Here is an 18189-nt window from a genome sequence, read left to right as displayed (position 1 = left end):
AGAAGGATTCGGCGCAGGCCCACAAGTCCAAAGAGACGTAGGCTGGCTTCAGGAGTGCTACGACTTTTATCCTTCTTCATTGGCTCCCTCCTCCGGACCTGAACTCGCTGGACTCTTTTACACTGAAAACATCACCAACATGATCTCCCACAACACAAAAGCAAGCCTGATCGCCGCTATCCGCAGAGTATTGGCTGAGCTCCTGCTGGTTCTTTGCGGAAAAGGTATGCCCCCAGTTCCGGATCTGTATCGAGTCGGTGATTGAAGCTGAAGGCGGTTACATTGACTAGATGTCACCTCTACTACATAAAGTTACCTGACTTGATCTTTCAAAGCACATCAAAGACCGTAAACGACCAAGTTCTCTCTGATTCTTTCTCCTCTAATCTTGAGCATGTGGTACAATGGGGAAAGAGGTGGCTGGTTACTTTTAAAACCAAGCTTCTATCTCTACACCATCTACGCTCTGATGCCAATCTGGCATCGATTGAAATGAATGGCTCTCGTCTTGGGGAGGTTTCATGTTTTGACAAGTTTCTGGACTTGACCTTTATTCCTGACCTGAAATGGAAAACGTATATCAAATCCATTGCCAAGGTCGCTGGAAAAATGCTGAGATCCTTTTACCGCTCCAGTACATACGGCATAATCACGTTGACACACCAGTTCCCATCAGATCACCGAAGTTAAGCAACGTTGAGCCTGGTCATTACTAAAATGGGTGACCAATTTCGGAAGTGCAGGTGCTGTATGTAGGAGGGCGTCGACACCTCCCTGCAAAAAGTTGCAAAAACCTAACGTCGTCATCTCTCCTAACGCGGATATACATGCGACTGGGGATCGCTTGTGAATTTCATACTCCCATGAAACTTCCTCCTTCAGAGGAAACCGGTTAAACTCTGAATAGGGTTGGTATTGACTGTACACACACCGCTCCAGTAGATATCTCACTCCTGATGCAATTCTCTACCTATATAAAAGCCAGGTACGGCCAACGATGGAGTACTGTTGTCACATCTGGTCAGGTGCAGCTAGAAACAACTTATCCTGCCTAAAGAGTTCAAAATAGACTTCGTAGCTTAATGGGGGGATGCCATTTTCTCTTTCCTACAACCTCTTTCCCCACAGAAGAGACGTTGCGAGCCTGTCTCATGCTTTATCGTTATTTTCATGGCAAGTGCTCAGCTGAGCTTCAGTCACTGGTCCCCCCCTCGCCGAAGTTTCACAAAAAACACCCGTCTAGCCAAAACCACTATCAATAATTGTCCACACTCTTTATCTGTCCTTAAGCTAAATGTAAATTGCATGAACAAAGCTTCTTTCTTAGAACTGCACGCCTGTGGTACTCTCTTCCGATGGCCTGCTTTCCAGCTGAATACAATCTGATTGTCTTCAAGTCCCAAGTAAACAAATTCTTGATGAACCGTTACTCTAAATAATCCAATTTACAAAATTCGCACTGTTTATATTTACTATGCTATAATCACATTGACTAATGTATACCCATTAACCCTTATCCTCGAGTGGCATCCGAGCCTTAACAAGTAGTGATTCCTGTGTCTTTAGGGCGAAAGCTTTATCGTTTCACCCTGTAGCTATCTGCGAGATTCGTATCGAGTGGATATATCTATGTTTAGAAGATAGATTCTTGTATGGATGTTACTTAACGCTAATGCTTCCGGTTTTATAATTTTCTTTTTTTATTAAATGGATTCTTCGCGTTCCTTAATTCTTTGCATCAATTTCACGAAAGGAAATTCCGTGTTATCATTTATTTTGCCCAAATCCTTCCTCCTTGTTTGGGTTTATACCGAGTGTTGGCAAATGCACATCATAGTTAACAACGAAAAAGACATGAACACTATATAACAAATAACTGTTACCAAAGGCAAGAAAATTTACTTTTCCTTCTTACATGTATAACATTATTATTATTTATTTTATTTTGTTTTTGCAAATAAAAAAAAAAAAAGAAATGATTTCACGAAATTGATGTTTATTTCTTGTTTGCACAGAACAGTGATTTTTTTTTGAAACTCTTTAATTAAAATTACGGCCATTTACCCCTATAACCCCAACACCGCCTCGAGGTTAGAATTGGTTTAATAATTTCCATCAAGTCAACTTTACCATGTATATGTACATGTTAATATATATGTACAGGTGTGTGTATATATATGTGTATATGTACATGTTTATGTGTGTGTATATATATGTGTGTGTGTATGTATATGTACATGTTTATGTGTATATAAAGAGAGATAGATAGAGAAATTTATATTACATATGCATATATATAAACATAATAAATATATATAAATAATATATATATAAACATAATATATATATATATAAACATAATATATATATATAAATAATATATATATTTATATATATATATAAACATAATATATATATATATATATATATATATATAGATAATATATATATATATATATATATATATATAGATAATATATATATATAGATAGATAATATATATATATATATATAGATAATATATATATATATATAGATAATATATATATATATAGATAATATATATATATATATATAGATAATATATATATATATAGATAATATATATATATAAACATAATATATTATATATATATACACAAATAATATATATATATATATATATATATATATATATATATATATATATATACAATTAAAAGAATCGTTGTTGACCTCGGGGAATAGACACGATTTTTTCTGATACCGATACCGGTTTTGATGCCCTCAAAAGTTCTGATTTTTCATTCCCGATTCCGATTAATCGTCCCAACAGTAGTTGATATACCACAAAAAAAAAAAACAAAACAAAAACAATGAATAAATACATATTTAAAGATATGAAGATCTTGACACAATAAATGGAGGTTATTTTCTCCAAAATTAACGAATTCGGCACAAAATCATGCGAAAAGGGTCGATATGCCGTAAAACAATTCAACCAATCTAAATATCGAAATGTCTTCAACTGAAATAAAGGAAAATGACTACTTTCCTTTCTCCTGAAACATTTTCCCATTATAGGAAGGAGGGGGGGGGGCATAGGATAAAAATGTGACAGTAATCTATGAGGAGGAGATTAAAGGTTGTCAACATAATTGGCACTGAAACCCAGAGAAATGCAAGCACGTATAAAACAAAGGAAATAAAATAAATTTTGTCGGGTGATAATGGAACGTCGAATAATTTCTTATCCCAAACTCCGCCCCGATAAGGGCATCACTAAATGATGGAGAAGGTGAAGCGATGCACTTTTCTCTTCCCTGCAGCCTCTTTCCTACGGAAGAGACGTTGTGAACCTGTCTCTGTTCTATCGTTATTTTCATCGCACGTGCGCCCTCCCCCCCCGAGCTCCAACCTATAATACTCCCTTGCCAAACGTTCACAAAAATGCACTCAACTAGCTACAACCACTAGCAACAGCTTCCACCGCTCTCTATCTGCGCTGCTGCTACCAAATCAGGCTGTCTGAAGATACTGGTTTCCTGAGAGGAAATGCACATAACATTGATGCTTTTTCTTTTTCTACTTCCTTTTGTAAAGCTTAATTGTATTCTGTAAAACCAAAACTAAAAACAACAACCCACCTTTGCCCTCTCTTCCTTCTTCCCATTTCCCCTTTCTCTTTCTCTCTCTCTCTCTCTCTCTCTCTCTCTCTCTCTCTCTCTCTCCCAATTTCTGACTAGTCTCCAAACCTAAAGTGTATCAAACATTAATACTGAAACCCTTTTCCCTCTCCCATTGCAAAACCCATTCATGTTCTGAAGAGCAGGGCAAAAAAAAACAAACAAACAAAACAAAAACAATAAAACCCACTATAAAACAACCAAACCAAACCAAACACTACAAACTAGCGATTAAAAATACAAAAAGCTTACAAAATAAAAACCTTCTACAAAATAACTGGATTCAACATGAATACTATTTCCAAAATAACTGGATTCAGCATTAAATAATCCTAAAATGGTTGATATGCCGTAAAACAACGAAACCAAACTCTACAAATAATTATTAAATCTATTATGAACAGTGAATCTATTGTGCCCTTAAAATTCAAAATGGTGTAAGGGAAACATATTAAAGGTATTTGCAGCTTCTCTTCGAATTTTCAGATTTTAATCATGTCAAATCACACTTTATTTCCTTTTAACAGATTGATTGTTGCTATTTCTTCTGATGAGTTAAGGGCGTAATAGATTTACTGATTGATATAATAATTAAGTGATTGATTTTGCGCTACGAAACAGATACTGTCAAGAATTGTAAACGTCAACTGAATTAATGGAATAAACAATACGATGGTCAACATCATTAATTTTGGAATATAGTTTTTGTCATTTATTCACTATATTGCTCTGTAGTTGCATTGAGCTTCTTAAATAAGAATTAATATATATTATAAGAATATATATTTGTACAAATATATATATATATATATATATATATATATATATATATAAAATAATGCGGAGATTATGTTAAAAGTATGAAAAAGAGTTTAAGTGATTTTGTCATTTAAAAATGATATAGTTTAACTATTAAGCTATAATCGATATATTTTACAACGAAATAATAATCTACTTAAAAAAGGAATTTTTATCGATAAATAGTCGTAATAAAATATCACAGGAAATGCGCAAAACATTATGGAATATCTTTGATAGAAAGATAATTATTTCATAAAGCCTATTCTGATCGTAGGCTGCGACATTATAAATTTTTTACAAAGAGCATATATATATATATATATATATATATATATATATTATATAATGTGTATGTATGTAAATAAGTATGTACATGTGTTTATGTAATATGTGCGGCATAATCGCATTGACACACCTGTTCTCGTCACATCACAGAAGTTAAGCAACGCTGAGCCTGGCTACTAACAGATAGGTGACCATTTAGGAATTCTAGGCGCTCTATCTGCTCTCCGCTTATCTCAGCATTGCTTCCAGTTGTCTTGCACCTCCACTTGTCACTGATATTTAACAATACTGACTTAGGAGAGGTGCAGTTGGAGATTAAGCAACTCCTGACACTAAAATTTCACGTGCACTTTTACAGTGGGTATTTATAGATTGCCAAGAAGGAAGGAAGCTACCATATATATATATATATATATATATATATATATATATATATATATATATATATATATATATATATATATATATATATATATATATGTAGTATGTATATATGCTATATAGGTATGTATATATACATGTTTTTGTGTATGTAAATGTGTGCATATATCTTTGTATATATGTGTGTATATGTATGTGTGTATGTATATATGTGTGTATATGTCCATGTGTATATATGTATATATATATATATATGTGGGTGTGTATATGTATATGTGTGTATGTACATGTGTGTATATATATGTGTGTGTATATACATGTATATATATGTGTGTGTGTATGTACATGTGTGTATATATATATATATATATATATATATATATATATATATACACACACACACGGCATAATCAGGTTGAAACACCGGTTCTTGCCAGATCACCGAAGTTAAGCAACGTTGAGCCTGGCTAGTACCAGATGGGTGACCATTTGGGAATTCTAGGCGCTGTATGTGCTCTCTGCTCATCTCAGCATTTGTTTTCAGTCGTCCTGTACATAAACTTGCCACTGGTATACAACAATGTTGATTCAGGAGAGGCGCTGTTGTGATTTCGCAACTGTTGCCACACAAATTTCACGCACAGGCATCCTTAAAATGGGTATCCATAGTCTGTCAAGACTGAAGGAAGCAACGTATTTACATATGTATGTGTCTGTACATCTGTGTGTATGTACATGTGTATATACGTGTATGTATGTTCATGTGTATATATGTGTATGCATATGAAATGTGTATATATGAAATGTGTATGTGTGTATATGAAATATGTGTATATATGTGTGTGTGTGTATTAAATGTGTGTATATATATGTGTGTGTATATGAAATGTGAATATATGTGTGGGTGTGTGTATATGACTATGTACATATGTATATGTTTAAATATATAAATAAATGTGTGTTTGGACATGTTCATATATATATATATATATATATATATATATATATATATATATATATATATATATACACATATGCGAGCGCGAACAATTGCCTATGCAGCAAATAATTGCAAGAAGAAACATTTTCCCATTAAATGCAGATAATTCGAATCTGATAAACACTAAACGCGATCGTTTTAAAAAACTGACGATTGTCTTTTACCGACAAAGTGGGAAGAAAAGAAACAGTTATATTTTAAATCCCCTGACAATTTACCGATTTTAAAAATGTCTTTTATTCTTGTTATCAAGCTGTCTTTGTCTGCGAGATGTCTGTCTTCTCTTCAATTAGCACGAAATGCTTCGATGAAATTGCATTTCGAATGGAATCGACTTTATTTTTTTTTTGTTATCTCGCTTCCTTGCCAAATGTTTGCATCCCGCTAGACGAACGAGAGGAAATTGAGTGGAGTGACGTCGACGTGTGTCGTTGTCATAGTGCGGGCATTGCGACGACGCGGAACGACGTCAGCGATGTCTGTGTTTGTGTGCGCGTGTCACGCTAGCTCGAAAACGACAACGTCCATTGTCATGACAGCCTTTTCTGAGAACGATTTACAAATTGTACGTAGGCATCGAATTCGGCGGAATATGAGGTCAACAGAAATGAAGCCATCTTCCGCTCTCCTACGATAAAGAGCGTTGTTTGTATATATATATATATATATATATATATATATATATATATATATATATATATATATATATATATATATATAACTTCATGACGAAGTAGGTTCATTTCACAGTCGGATTTCGGCGCGGTTTGCTTGATGTGTGTTTGTTAATAGAAATTCTTGTGTGCGGGGCGTTTGCTCAGTTGGTAGAGTGCTTGCCTCGCATGCAAGAGGCTCGGGTTTCGAATCCTGAGTTCGGATGTGTCTAACTGATGAGCCCAAATGAGGGCGAAACTCGAGTCTTGCACTTCCGGTTCGTTGACTGTCATAGCTCTTGTGAGCTGCGACGTTGTTTGGCTGTGGAATTTATTATATATATATAATAAAATGAAGAATAAAACATGTATAAATACATTTGAAGCCAAAACTGCAACGCGAAATTTTTTTATAAAATAAACAGGTGTTTATTTTTCAAGAAATATATTTCGGAGTAAGACTCCTTTATGAATCTTTATTTTCCTCTTCTTCTTATGCGCGACTACGCGTCACCTATCCGGTTTCATAAAACCCCGCAGTTAACATCAAGTGGACTCTTCATCGAACTATCTTCCACTACATCATGTGGAGGAAGAAGAGAAAAAAAAGGATTGATAAAGGAGTCTTACTCCGAAATATATTTCTTTAAAAATAAATACCTGTTTATTTTATAAAAAATTTCGCGTTGCAGTTTTAGCTTAAAATGTATTTATACATGTTTTATTCTTCAAATTTCACTCAACCCTTCTAACGGATACACACACGCACACACACACACACATATATATATATATATATATATATATATATATATATATATATGGTAAGGTGATTGATAATTTATAATTAAAATTAAAAATTAAAAATCTGTTTCATAAGAAGGAACACAACAAAGCTAATAAATTGTACGATCGTTTCGGAAACGATATTTTATTGCGATAGACCTAAAGTCATGGACAATAATTTTGACATATGTTTTTTTGAAACAAAATCTCCTTATTAGCAAAAATATTGGGTGTTTTTTTTTTAAATAAAAGACACCATAAATAAACCTAGCATTTTTTTTTAAGTAAGGAAGATTTATCTGGAAAATATTAAAATATAAAGGAAAATAGTTACTTATTAATGTTGATAAGCAAAATAATATGGGTTGAGAATAAAAAATAGAATAAAATTATAAATCTGAATTTGGTTTAAATATAAGGTTGTAATAATATGTTTTTAAGAACATTTAACATATATATATATACCTTCCAATGGTTCGCCTTTTGAAAATCGTAATTATCGTCAAAGCATTCATTTGGATATTGAATGTAGCTTATTGTTGTGGTGGCAACCACTTATTTGCATATGCGAATAACATAACACTATAAATGGCAAGCCTAGGTTGGCCTTGGGTGTCTTACTCAAATGCCACCAGAAGTGACGCCGAAGAGCGTACATGTCCTCCCACCAAGACTCTCTGACTCGACACCGTCATTTGTACATATTGTAAATATACCTTTTCTTTAATACACTTATTATTGCGTTATCTTGTTGTTTGCGTCTTCATTGTATTTCCTTACTAATTATTGTTCAACCTTGCAACCACAACACTTATGAATGCTGGAAATGTTGAATTTTCAAAGTCAACGCCAATGGATATTTGCCTATCGAGCTTATTATATATCTGAATTACAACGAGCACTGTTGTTTTCTTGTATTTTAATTACATTTTTTAATATCACATCAAAAAGTAATTTTACTATCACATTAAAATACAATCTGCTCTTTAGACTACTGTTCTACCCCCTTTAAATATATATATATATATATATATATATATATATATATATATTGTATTCATCCACATACAGTACTGTTTCTTTGTATCACAACTCATCAGTGCGGTTAGACATACATCTTTGTTGTGTATTTAGGCAGCATGTTTTCATTCAAACAAGTATTGCCTGAAGACGACTGTTGAAACTCAGTCGAAAGTACTTGCCAAAAAAAAAACCCAAAAGAAATCCAGATGGACCAAGACGACTATGGAACTTTCTTGCACAAATTCAACCGAGAAATAAGAATGACAATTTGAAGAATTACAAGAAAAGCTCATTAAGCAAGAACACTCCGGTCTATTTTTCTGAATATATATATATACGAATGAGATAAGTTAAATCAAAAATAAGTTATTCTTGTGGTTCAGTCTTACAACACATTGTTGGGCGGAATATTTTTGCATAAGACAAGCCAAGCCAAACAAAAAAGCTCAATATACAAAATAAAACCAAGTAAAACTTGTAGGCTTTATATTTAAATTATTTTTGCAGTAAAATATAGATTTTTTAAAACAAAAATAATATTATTTGAACACGGAATACACGATATTTATAGCTATTTCCTTACTCCATGAATTTTCGATGTAAGGCTAAACTCTTCAGAGGAAATTTCCTTTTTTTTTCTTTAGCAAAATATTCATTAAGGATAAACACAATGTTGTTTATTAACAATTGAAAATCCATGGCTTGAGGAATGAGCTTTGAATAACGTGTATTCAAATGTTCAAATTAGAAATTTTTGTTTGAAAAACTCTATATTTTACTGCAAAAAAATTAAATATAAAACTTAAGTCTTGACGTCCTTTTCCCTCTTTCGTTTTCTATGTCTGCAGTCTAAAAATGTCATTTACCCCCGACCCCTCTGTTTTAAATTTAACGTTTTATTTTTTTTTATTAAAATAAATATATTTCTTCAATTCTTCTATTTGAGAACCAGACGCTTTCAGTGGTATACAAACTCAAACTATATTATGTCGCCTGACGAGAACCTTTGGTCCTCACCGACCAATTGTCTGAAAGATTAGCGTGTTCAGTGTAGCGACTATGTAATATTTGTCTATATAAATAAAAAAATATGATATATACGAAACAGATACTGTCAAGAATTGTATAAGTCAACTGAATTAAAGGAATAAATTATAAGATGGTCAACATCATGAATTTGGAATATAACTTTTTGTCATTTATCATCTATATTGCTCTGTAATTATATTGAGCTTCTTAAAGAAGGATTGATATATATATATATATATATATATATATATATATATATATATATATATATATATTATAAAATATATATTTCTAAAGAAATATATATATAATCTCGAACTTGGCCGAAGTAGGTTGACTAAACCTATTACTTTTGAACATGCGCAAATATAGAGTTATTGATTAAAGTTGCGTAATTTTTGCCATTTTCTTATCCATCTGTGGATAGCTCAAACGATTACGACTAAAATGGAACGCTAAATGTTTTGATTTCGATTCTAGCTGATGGCACCAATGTAATTTTTTTTTAACTTTTGAAATTGTGACTATATATTGGGCACAATATAATAATCAATACAGGATTGTTCTACAATGAGATATACCACATCTGCATAGAATAAAATATCATATTTAAACATTTTACGACCGAGCAACAAAAATATGAAACCATTTTTATCGTTTATGCATTATATTTTATTGCATTATATTTTCTGGCGTTAAACTGTAAGATTACCGGATGTAGAATTCATATCCTAGTCTACAACACTCGTCGTTTTCTATCGCGTGTATTTTAATCTTTATTTTTTTTTTTTCTAGATGAGTTGAACTTGATAAGCGTACGAAAAGAATCAAAGCGAATTATTTTGCTAGTTTAGGCAGACTCTGACTTGGAGCAGAGGTTCCATTTCACTTGAGTTGGCTGATAGTTGGCGATGATTATGCCGCTCTGACACCTCATTACGACTTCTGAGGAAATGGTAACGCTTCAGAAACTATAGATAATTGTAGATACAGGGAAATATATGTTTGCTCCCGGCCAGGTAAAAAAAAAAAAAAAAATGAGCAAGGAATGTTTTTCGCTTTTTTTTTTTTTTTTTTTTTAATTTTTCGTGTTTTTTTTCTCTTCGTTTGAACGCGTTTTCGATTCGCGTTTTTTTTTTTCACTTTTTCTTCAATATTTTTGTAATTAGTTTCTTTTTTTTTTTTTTTGCAATTTCAGATTTCTTTCTTTCTTGTTTAGAATCTCTTTTTCTATGATTCTTTTTCTTCGCCTTTCTTTTCTTATTTTTCATCTTTCTTTTTTATTTTTGATTCTTTCTTTCTGTCTATTTCGTTTTCTTTTTCTCTCTTCCGTTCTCGTGTGTTTTGCTTTCTTTCCCTTTTTTCTTTCCCTTTCCTTTCTTTTGTTTTCTTTCTTTTTCTTTTACTCTGATTTCCTTTCTTTCTTTTTTTTAGTTAGTACTTTTTATTTCTTAACCTTTTTATATATTTTTTTCTTTACCTCTTTTTCTCTTTTAGATTGCAATGCCCTTCTCCCGGTTTTTGTCCTCTTTTTTTTTTTCTTCATTTTTCTTGCTTTTTTATTTTACTTTTCTTTCTTTTTTTTACATGTGAGTCACCACTTATAAAGGCCCGAAGGCCACTCGAGAATAAATGTTAATGAATCTATCTTCATGGAATTTTCTTGATTATTCCAGATTATTAAAAAAAATATATTTAAAAAATAAAAAAATATATTTTAATACGAGCAGAACCCGTGGAAATTCCACGGTAGTAAAACTTTTTTTTAAACACATAATAAATAAAATGAATAAAAAATAAAATAAAACGGTTAACGACGAATTTAAAACAAATCTTGGTCAGTTCTTTTTAACTTTTTAAAACAAAGATGCATTGATTTAAAAATGCTGACTTTTTTTTCAATAAAAATTCAACACATAACATTATTATTTTTATTCTGATTATATTTTTTATATTAATTATGAAGGAAAAGATGTCAGTTCACTAACACATTTTTTTAAATTTCCAAAAGAAACTATGATAAAAAAATATGTGTTCTTGGTCATTGCTATTGGTGGTAGAGAAGGTTTCTTGTAATTATTGAAGGAAACAAATTTAGTCTTGGTAGCATTGAATGTGACCATCCATTTTTGTCCCCATTCCACTACAAATTGGAGGTAAACCTTTAGTGTTTCTGCCATTTTTTTTTTTTTAGATATGTGTTTATTTGTTTTCCTAGCGGGGGATGCGGTTATAGAGGTACAGGATACATTCAAGCGTAAGTAGCTTTCTAGCACGGTAGAGAGAGCCCACCTTCTTTGCAGCAGCCTTGCCAATGCTCTCAATGTATCTATTCCCGTTCATGTCCCCTGTAAACGTTAGGCCGAGGAGTTTAAAGGAAGTACTTTCGGATAATGTGTTCTCGGCCAGTGCTATTGGTGGCAGAGAAGGTTTCTTGTAATTATTGAAAGAAACAAGTTTAGTCTTGGAAGCATTGAATATGACCATCAATTTTGTCGTCATTCTACTACAGATTGGGGTTTTCCGCTAGTGTTTCTGCTATTTCCTTAGATATGTGTTAATTTTGTCCTTAGTCTATTTAGGGGAAACCCCTTTATACTGAGACGATTTTTATTTTTGCCTACTTTTATAGTGTTCCTTTTTAGGGAGCTGGTTTATCCTCAGATTAAAAACGACCTTTTGTCACATTTTTCTCTTGTGAAGAAACAAATAAATACCGATAGAATAAAAAAAAAGTAGTTAAATAGAGTTATTCCCCTTGATCTTTAATTGTTAGTAATGTTTAAATAACTTAAAAGAAAGAAGTTGCAGCTATTTTTTTCTTTGTCGTAAGCGGCTTGAATGAGACATGGGTATATATTTATATATCTTATCGCTCCGGTCTTATCTTTCAGCGCCATACGCGTAGATACTTATCTCCTGTTACTGATAAGTAAAAACCAACGTTTCTACTTCTGCCAGGAAAAGCAATTTATTCTCTTCACGGTTCCGATTATATTAATCTTTTTTCGCATCCCTTGTTAAACGTAAAATTGTTTGATTCTGGCGCACGGCATCACCGAGGGGGAGGTAACTCTACATTTTCATAATCCTTTTTTTTCTTTTTTTTTTTTTTGCTATTTCACTACAGACAAAGCACAATGCCACTTAGATAAAGAATGACTACTATTTGGAGCATAATTTGCAGGGATACTATGTAGAGAGTTGAGCAGCAAGATGTCTGTTCTGTAAGAGTTCAAGTGTTTCTTGTGTGTACTATCAATAAAAGTGCTTGTAGAAAAAGTCTGAAAACTTCTTAAAGACACCTCGTGTGTAATTAATATATTCATATTACTTAGAAAAAAAATTGTATCTTATTTAAACCCCCAAATTGCACAGTGCCACTTGGATGTAAGATGCAACTATTTGGGCCCATAAATTCTAGGGAGTTGAGCAGCGAAGTGCCCGTTTATGTTACACATGAACTTCAACATGTCACTACAGTCGGGGAAACAGGAACTCGGGATGGAATTCCAAAGTCTAGGAGTTCGAAAGAAGTAACTATTAGAATAAAACACTTTCCGACATCTATGAATCGCTACTGTGTAGGGGTGGGATTTTGCTGTTTGTCGAGTTTGTCGGGGGTATTTACGAAGAGGGGGCTATAACAGGCTTAGAGTTCATCAAAACACCTTCAGTTAAAATACTTGTAAAATAACCACAGGGATGTCGCATTTCGTCGATGGAACAAGGTTTTGAGTTTGGTTGACAGAGCGGGATCTATCGCGTTGGGAAATCTTTTCTGAACCCTGTCAAGAAGAGAAAGAATAGTATCAGATGCACCAGCCCAACTGTGCCAAGAATAATCTATACATGGGCGGACCCTTACCTTGTGGTGGCACAAGATAATTTCAAGCGTAAGTAACCTCCTAGGACGGTAGAGAAAGCCCAGCTTCTTCGCAGTAGCCTTGGCAAGGCTCTCAATGTATTGGCCCAATTCATGTTCCCTGTAAACGTTGGACCAAGAAGTTTGAACGAAGAGCTTAACAATAGTGTGATTAGCCCTAGTTATCAGTGGTTGTAAAGGAAAGAAGCTTAGTCTTGGCAGTATTGAATGTTACATTCCATTTGTGACCTCATTCCACCAAAGACTGTGAGGTCTTTCTCATATATATATATATATATATATATATATATATATATATATATATATGTGTGTGTGTGTGTGCTAATGCCCTTACTGATCCGCGCTATTTTTAAATCGTATTTCCTAGTTGAATGAAAGTTTTGAGATATGTTTTTTTTATTCAATTGTAAGGTCAAAGTACAGAATAGGTACAACACCCCCTCCCCATGTTAAGAATGGCTTTTTAAATAATAACGTTATTATTTCAGCACAGATCAATAAGTGCATGAGTACCCATATATATATATATATATATATATATATTAAATCTCCGAAACAGTGTTTCGTGGTAAACTACTGATGATCCCTTAAATTAACATTCATCATCATCATCATCATCATCATCGGCGGTCACTCGTGTCCGAGTAAGATTGTCCTCCGTTGTGGCTTCTGTGGGTCCTCAGGTGAGCATAGAGCCCAATCCTAGACCCAATTTGTCTTGTGCAATTTGGGCAGATAAAGGTAGTGGTGATGGGGTGGGGTTGGGTGTGTCTGGTTGATAATCTGTCCTTTCTGTGCTTGCGTTTATCCTCAGCAGCTTGATTTAGGTCACTGCTATAAAGCGCAGCACCTTCGTGGACAGCGCTCCTCCATGCCAACCTGCTCCCAGCCACGTCCTCCCATGTTTCAAGGTCCATGTGAAACCGCTTTAGATTTGCTTTGATGTTGTCCTTATACCTCATCTTTTGGCCACCCTGGGCACGCTTTCCCTCAACAAGCTGAGAGTAGAAAATCTGTTTTGGGAGGCGGAGATCCGGCATTCGGACAACATGACCAGTCAAAAAAATTAACATTAGTATTATGGTGAATTCGAGTGAGCAAGTTGATGCATTGATTGCAGTTTATTAAATGACTTACTGACTAAATGCATTATATATATATATATATATATATATATATATATATATATATATATATATATGTTTTTGGGACGATTAATCAGAATCGGAAAAATCGGAACTTTGGATAGAATCGATTAATCGGAATCGGGGGGGGGGGGCCTGTGCATATTTTCCGATGTCAAAAACGAGTGATTCAATTGTCTTTTTCATTTGATTTTGTTTAAAGAAAAATCTTCCACAACTGGTAATAATAATAAGATAATCAATATATATTGATTCTGAACTATCAGTAAAACTAATATCGATAGATTATCCCCAGCAAGTTTATTTTTTACGCTTTAGAAAATATCTGCACATTTAACATGTGTTTTTTAATGCTAATCAGGAAAAATAACAACTCTATAATTGAATTTTTTTTTTAGATTTATAAAGAATCTGAATCGGAAATTAATTATGGGATTGGTAATTGTATCGGAATCGGAAAAAATATTAGAATTGTCCCATCCCTAATATATATTAAAACTCCATCTTTTGTTATGGCTGTTAATGTGTGTGCACGTCACACACATTGGAGAGCAGGAGGACCTAGATACAGCGTTTTAATAGTTTCAAATGGTACTTTTTTTTTTACACGGAGGTCACCACTTATGAAAGCCAGGAAGCCACTCAGGGATAAGAGTTATTGCAAGTACAGTACGTTAGTGTGGAGATTTGATGAAGTGTTTACTTAAGGAGGCGGTTCATTAGGAATTTGTTAACGTTGGACTTGAAGACATCCAAGTTGTAGTCAGGTGGGAAGCAGGCATACGGAACAGAGTTCCACAGGCGTGCAGTTCTAAGAAAGAAGTTTTGTTCATGGAATCCACGTTTCTGGAATTGTCCAGGGTCAGCGTTGGTTAACTTTGGTGACCGGACATTCGCATCAGATCTGCCGTCGTCGCTTTTGTCTCAACAGAACAAAGGCAACGTATTCTATCCGTGTTCTGCTTTCTAGAGAAGGTCATATTGATGTCTACCATATCGAGTTTTAAAATCGCCCTGGACAAACCATCAGACAGTATGTAAATGCAATTTCTTTGTTATGTGCTTTGTTGCACTCTGTTACTTTTTGGCAATAAAATCGATTGATTGAAAGTCTATAGTATTTCCTCCATTAGTATATTAAGATTTATCGATTAAAATCTTAGTGGGTTTACGAATAGGTTTTTGTTAAGAGAAAAACAGATGTTTTTTCTGAAATCTTTCTTTCGTTATCAAAATAATTGGCATAGTAACCAGGACGAAAATAGACTTCACTATCACAAAACTCTGCAAATTAATTAAGCACAAAAAACATAATCAAGTGTGAAATAATAAGAAAACCTGAAATCCGCAGAACCTTTAACTCAGTCTGTTTTTTATGGCTTAATGAGAAACTTGAAATTATAATATTTACACATGCATCGTTAGCTTAATTTGTATCCCTTTTATCCATCTGGCGATAGCTCCGACAACAAAAAACGAACTCTGAACGGCTAAATAATGACTATAGCTGATGGCACTAAGTCATTTGTTTTTACTTTTGAAATCATTATTACTGTTAAGTTTTGAGACATTGTGTTGAACAAAGATGGCGGCGTAGTTCAGATCAGTAACCAAGATGGCGACCAAGAATCAAATGCGGTCCGTGACGTAGTTAACCTCTTAAGTTCTGAGATATTATATTGAACAAAGATGGCGGCGTAGTTCAGATCATTAACCAATATGGCGGCATAGTTCAGATCAGTAACCAAGATGACGGCGAAGAATTAAATGCGGTCCGTGATGTAGCAAACGGCGAACTGATTGAATCCAAAATTCGACAATGTTTATAATAATTTTGCGACGGTGTTTAGCACAGCCGTTGGTTATAAAAATGATTGGCGAATCCATTCGTCTCATACCCCCATCAAAAACATTTTACAATTACATATATAAGGTACAATAAAATTGTAAACAGAGAATATGCTCTATAATAATAAATACGAAATCTGCATTAATTAAAATAATATATTTAAGCGTATTTCATAATCGGGCAATGCCGGGCAGCCTGCTAGTATTCTATGACGTATATATTAAGGTGAAACATGCTATTTTTTTGTTAGTTTTTTTGTTTGTATTATCGCCAGGATCTATTCTCCGCTGTAGAGGGTATGGTAAGGTTGGGTGTTTCAGCGTGTCTAAAAATAGACTTGTCTCATTAAATGTCACGTGATTATCACTTCAGATCTGATGCGCTGATTGTCTCGCTAGAGAAACCGCGTTATAAATCATTTTTTTTTTCTATCCGAATTTAGTTAACGAGGTGAAAGTATTTTTTTTTAAATTTTAAATCTATTAATTTATTTATTTAATTATTTAAAATGTTCCTCATCTTTCAAGATGAACAAACATATAAAATATAAATTTCACAAAATAAATCTACACACTAAAACAAGAATCAAAATACCACCGGAAAGGATAATTAAGTTTTCATCATCATCATCATCATCATCATCATCATCATCATCATCATAACCAAAATCAAAAAAGGCTGCTGGAAAAATATTGCCATAATTCTACTGCTCCGGTCGTATTTCACTGCTGGTGCAATTCTCTACCTACATAAGAGCTAAGTACGCCCGAGGTTGGAATACTGGGCATGGGCTGCTAAAAAGATCTCACCTTGCGTTGACAGAATTCAAAATAGACTTCGTAGTCTAGTATGGGATGCCCTCTTCTCTTCTGTACAACCTCTTTCTCGCAGAAGAGACGTTGCGAGCCTATAGTGGGAACGTCACCAGCTTTGAATGTTACAGTTTTGCTTGCGGTTTCGATTCTAGCTGAAATCACGACTCTAGAATAATATATACGAAATCCGAACAAATTAAAATATCATATTTAAGCGTATTTTACGACCGGGCAAAATCGCCCCCCTCCCCCGCTAGTAAAATATAATTAATTTTTAATCTGCGGAATCCCGCCCTCAACACCGAAATATTATTTTTGAATGTTGTTTCTGAAATGGCTTTTCCTTGTTGATTGCGGTATGATGTTAGTCTTGTGCACTTCTAGGAGGCTCACACTCCCAGGTTTTGCCTTCACTTTTTGAAAAGGGTTTAGAGTGTTGGTACCGGGAAATTTTGACGGGGCTGCCTAGCTACGTTTTTGCAGAACAGGGTACTCTTGCTTGTGGGCACTGGGTTTTCAATTTGACTTTCCGACCCTAGTGTCACATCATCGAGTGCATAGAGACGAAGCTTACAGACACACAAACAAAGTGCCTTTTATATATTGGAGAGAGAGAGAGAGAGAGTTTCCTATTGATTTTCTTGATTTTATATGTCCAACATTTCGGCTTGTGTGATAATAAAGCTTCTTCTCAAATGCACTTGTGATGTTAGGCGGTATAAGGTGTTAACTTCGGTTCAAATCGTCTCTTCCTTCTTTCATCGGGTAATTTAGATTATTGATGACATTGCGACACAAAACCTGAGATTACTGTCAAGCACATAAAGTTCCTTCGTGTGAAATTTCATAAAAATCAGCCCAGCCGTTTTCG

The 18189-nt window shown here is 33.7% G+C and overlaps 1 protein-coding gene and 2 pseudogenes across 8 annotated transcripts in view; all 3 read left to right on the top strand.

The window, feature by feature from the left end:
• The window catches only part of LOC145260676 (E3 ubiquitin-protein ligase TRIM9-like), a 1004508-nt gene that overhangs the window by 201600 nt on the left and 784719 nt on the right, over positions 1–18189 (top strand). The gene's annotated exons all lie outside the window — the stretch shown is intronic.
• LOC145260914 (5S ribosomal RNA) lies at positions 637–755 on the top strand (annotated as a pseudogene).
• Positions 5530–5646, top strand: LOC145260775 (5S ribosomal RNA; annotated as a pseudogene).

This window comes from Euprymna scolopes, chromosome 36 (genome assembly GCF_053919585.1).
Source record: "Euprymna scolopes isolate OS-2025 chromosome 36, ASM5391958v1, whole genome shotgun sequence".
NCBI lineage: Eukaryota > Metazoa > Mollusca > Cephalopoda > Sepiida > Sepiolidae > Euprymna > Euprymna scolopes.
Note: the sequence above shows the minus strand (reverse complement) of the source record. Positions and strands in the feature narration are given on the sequence as shown.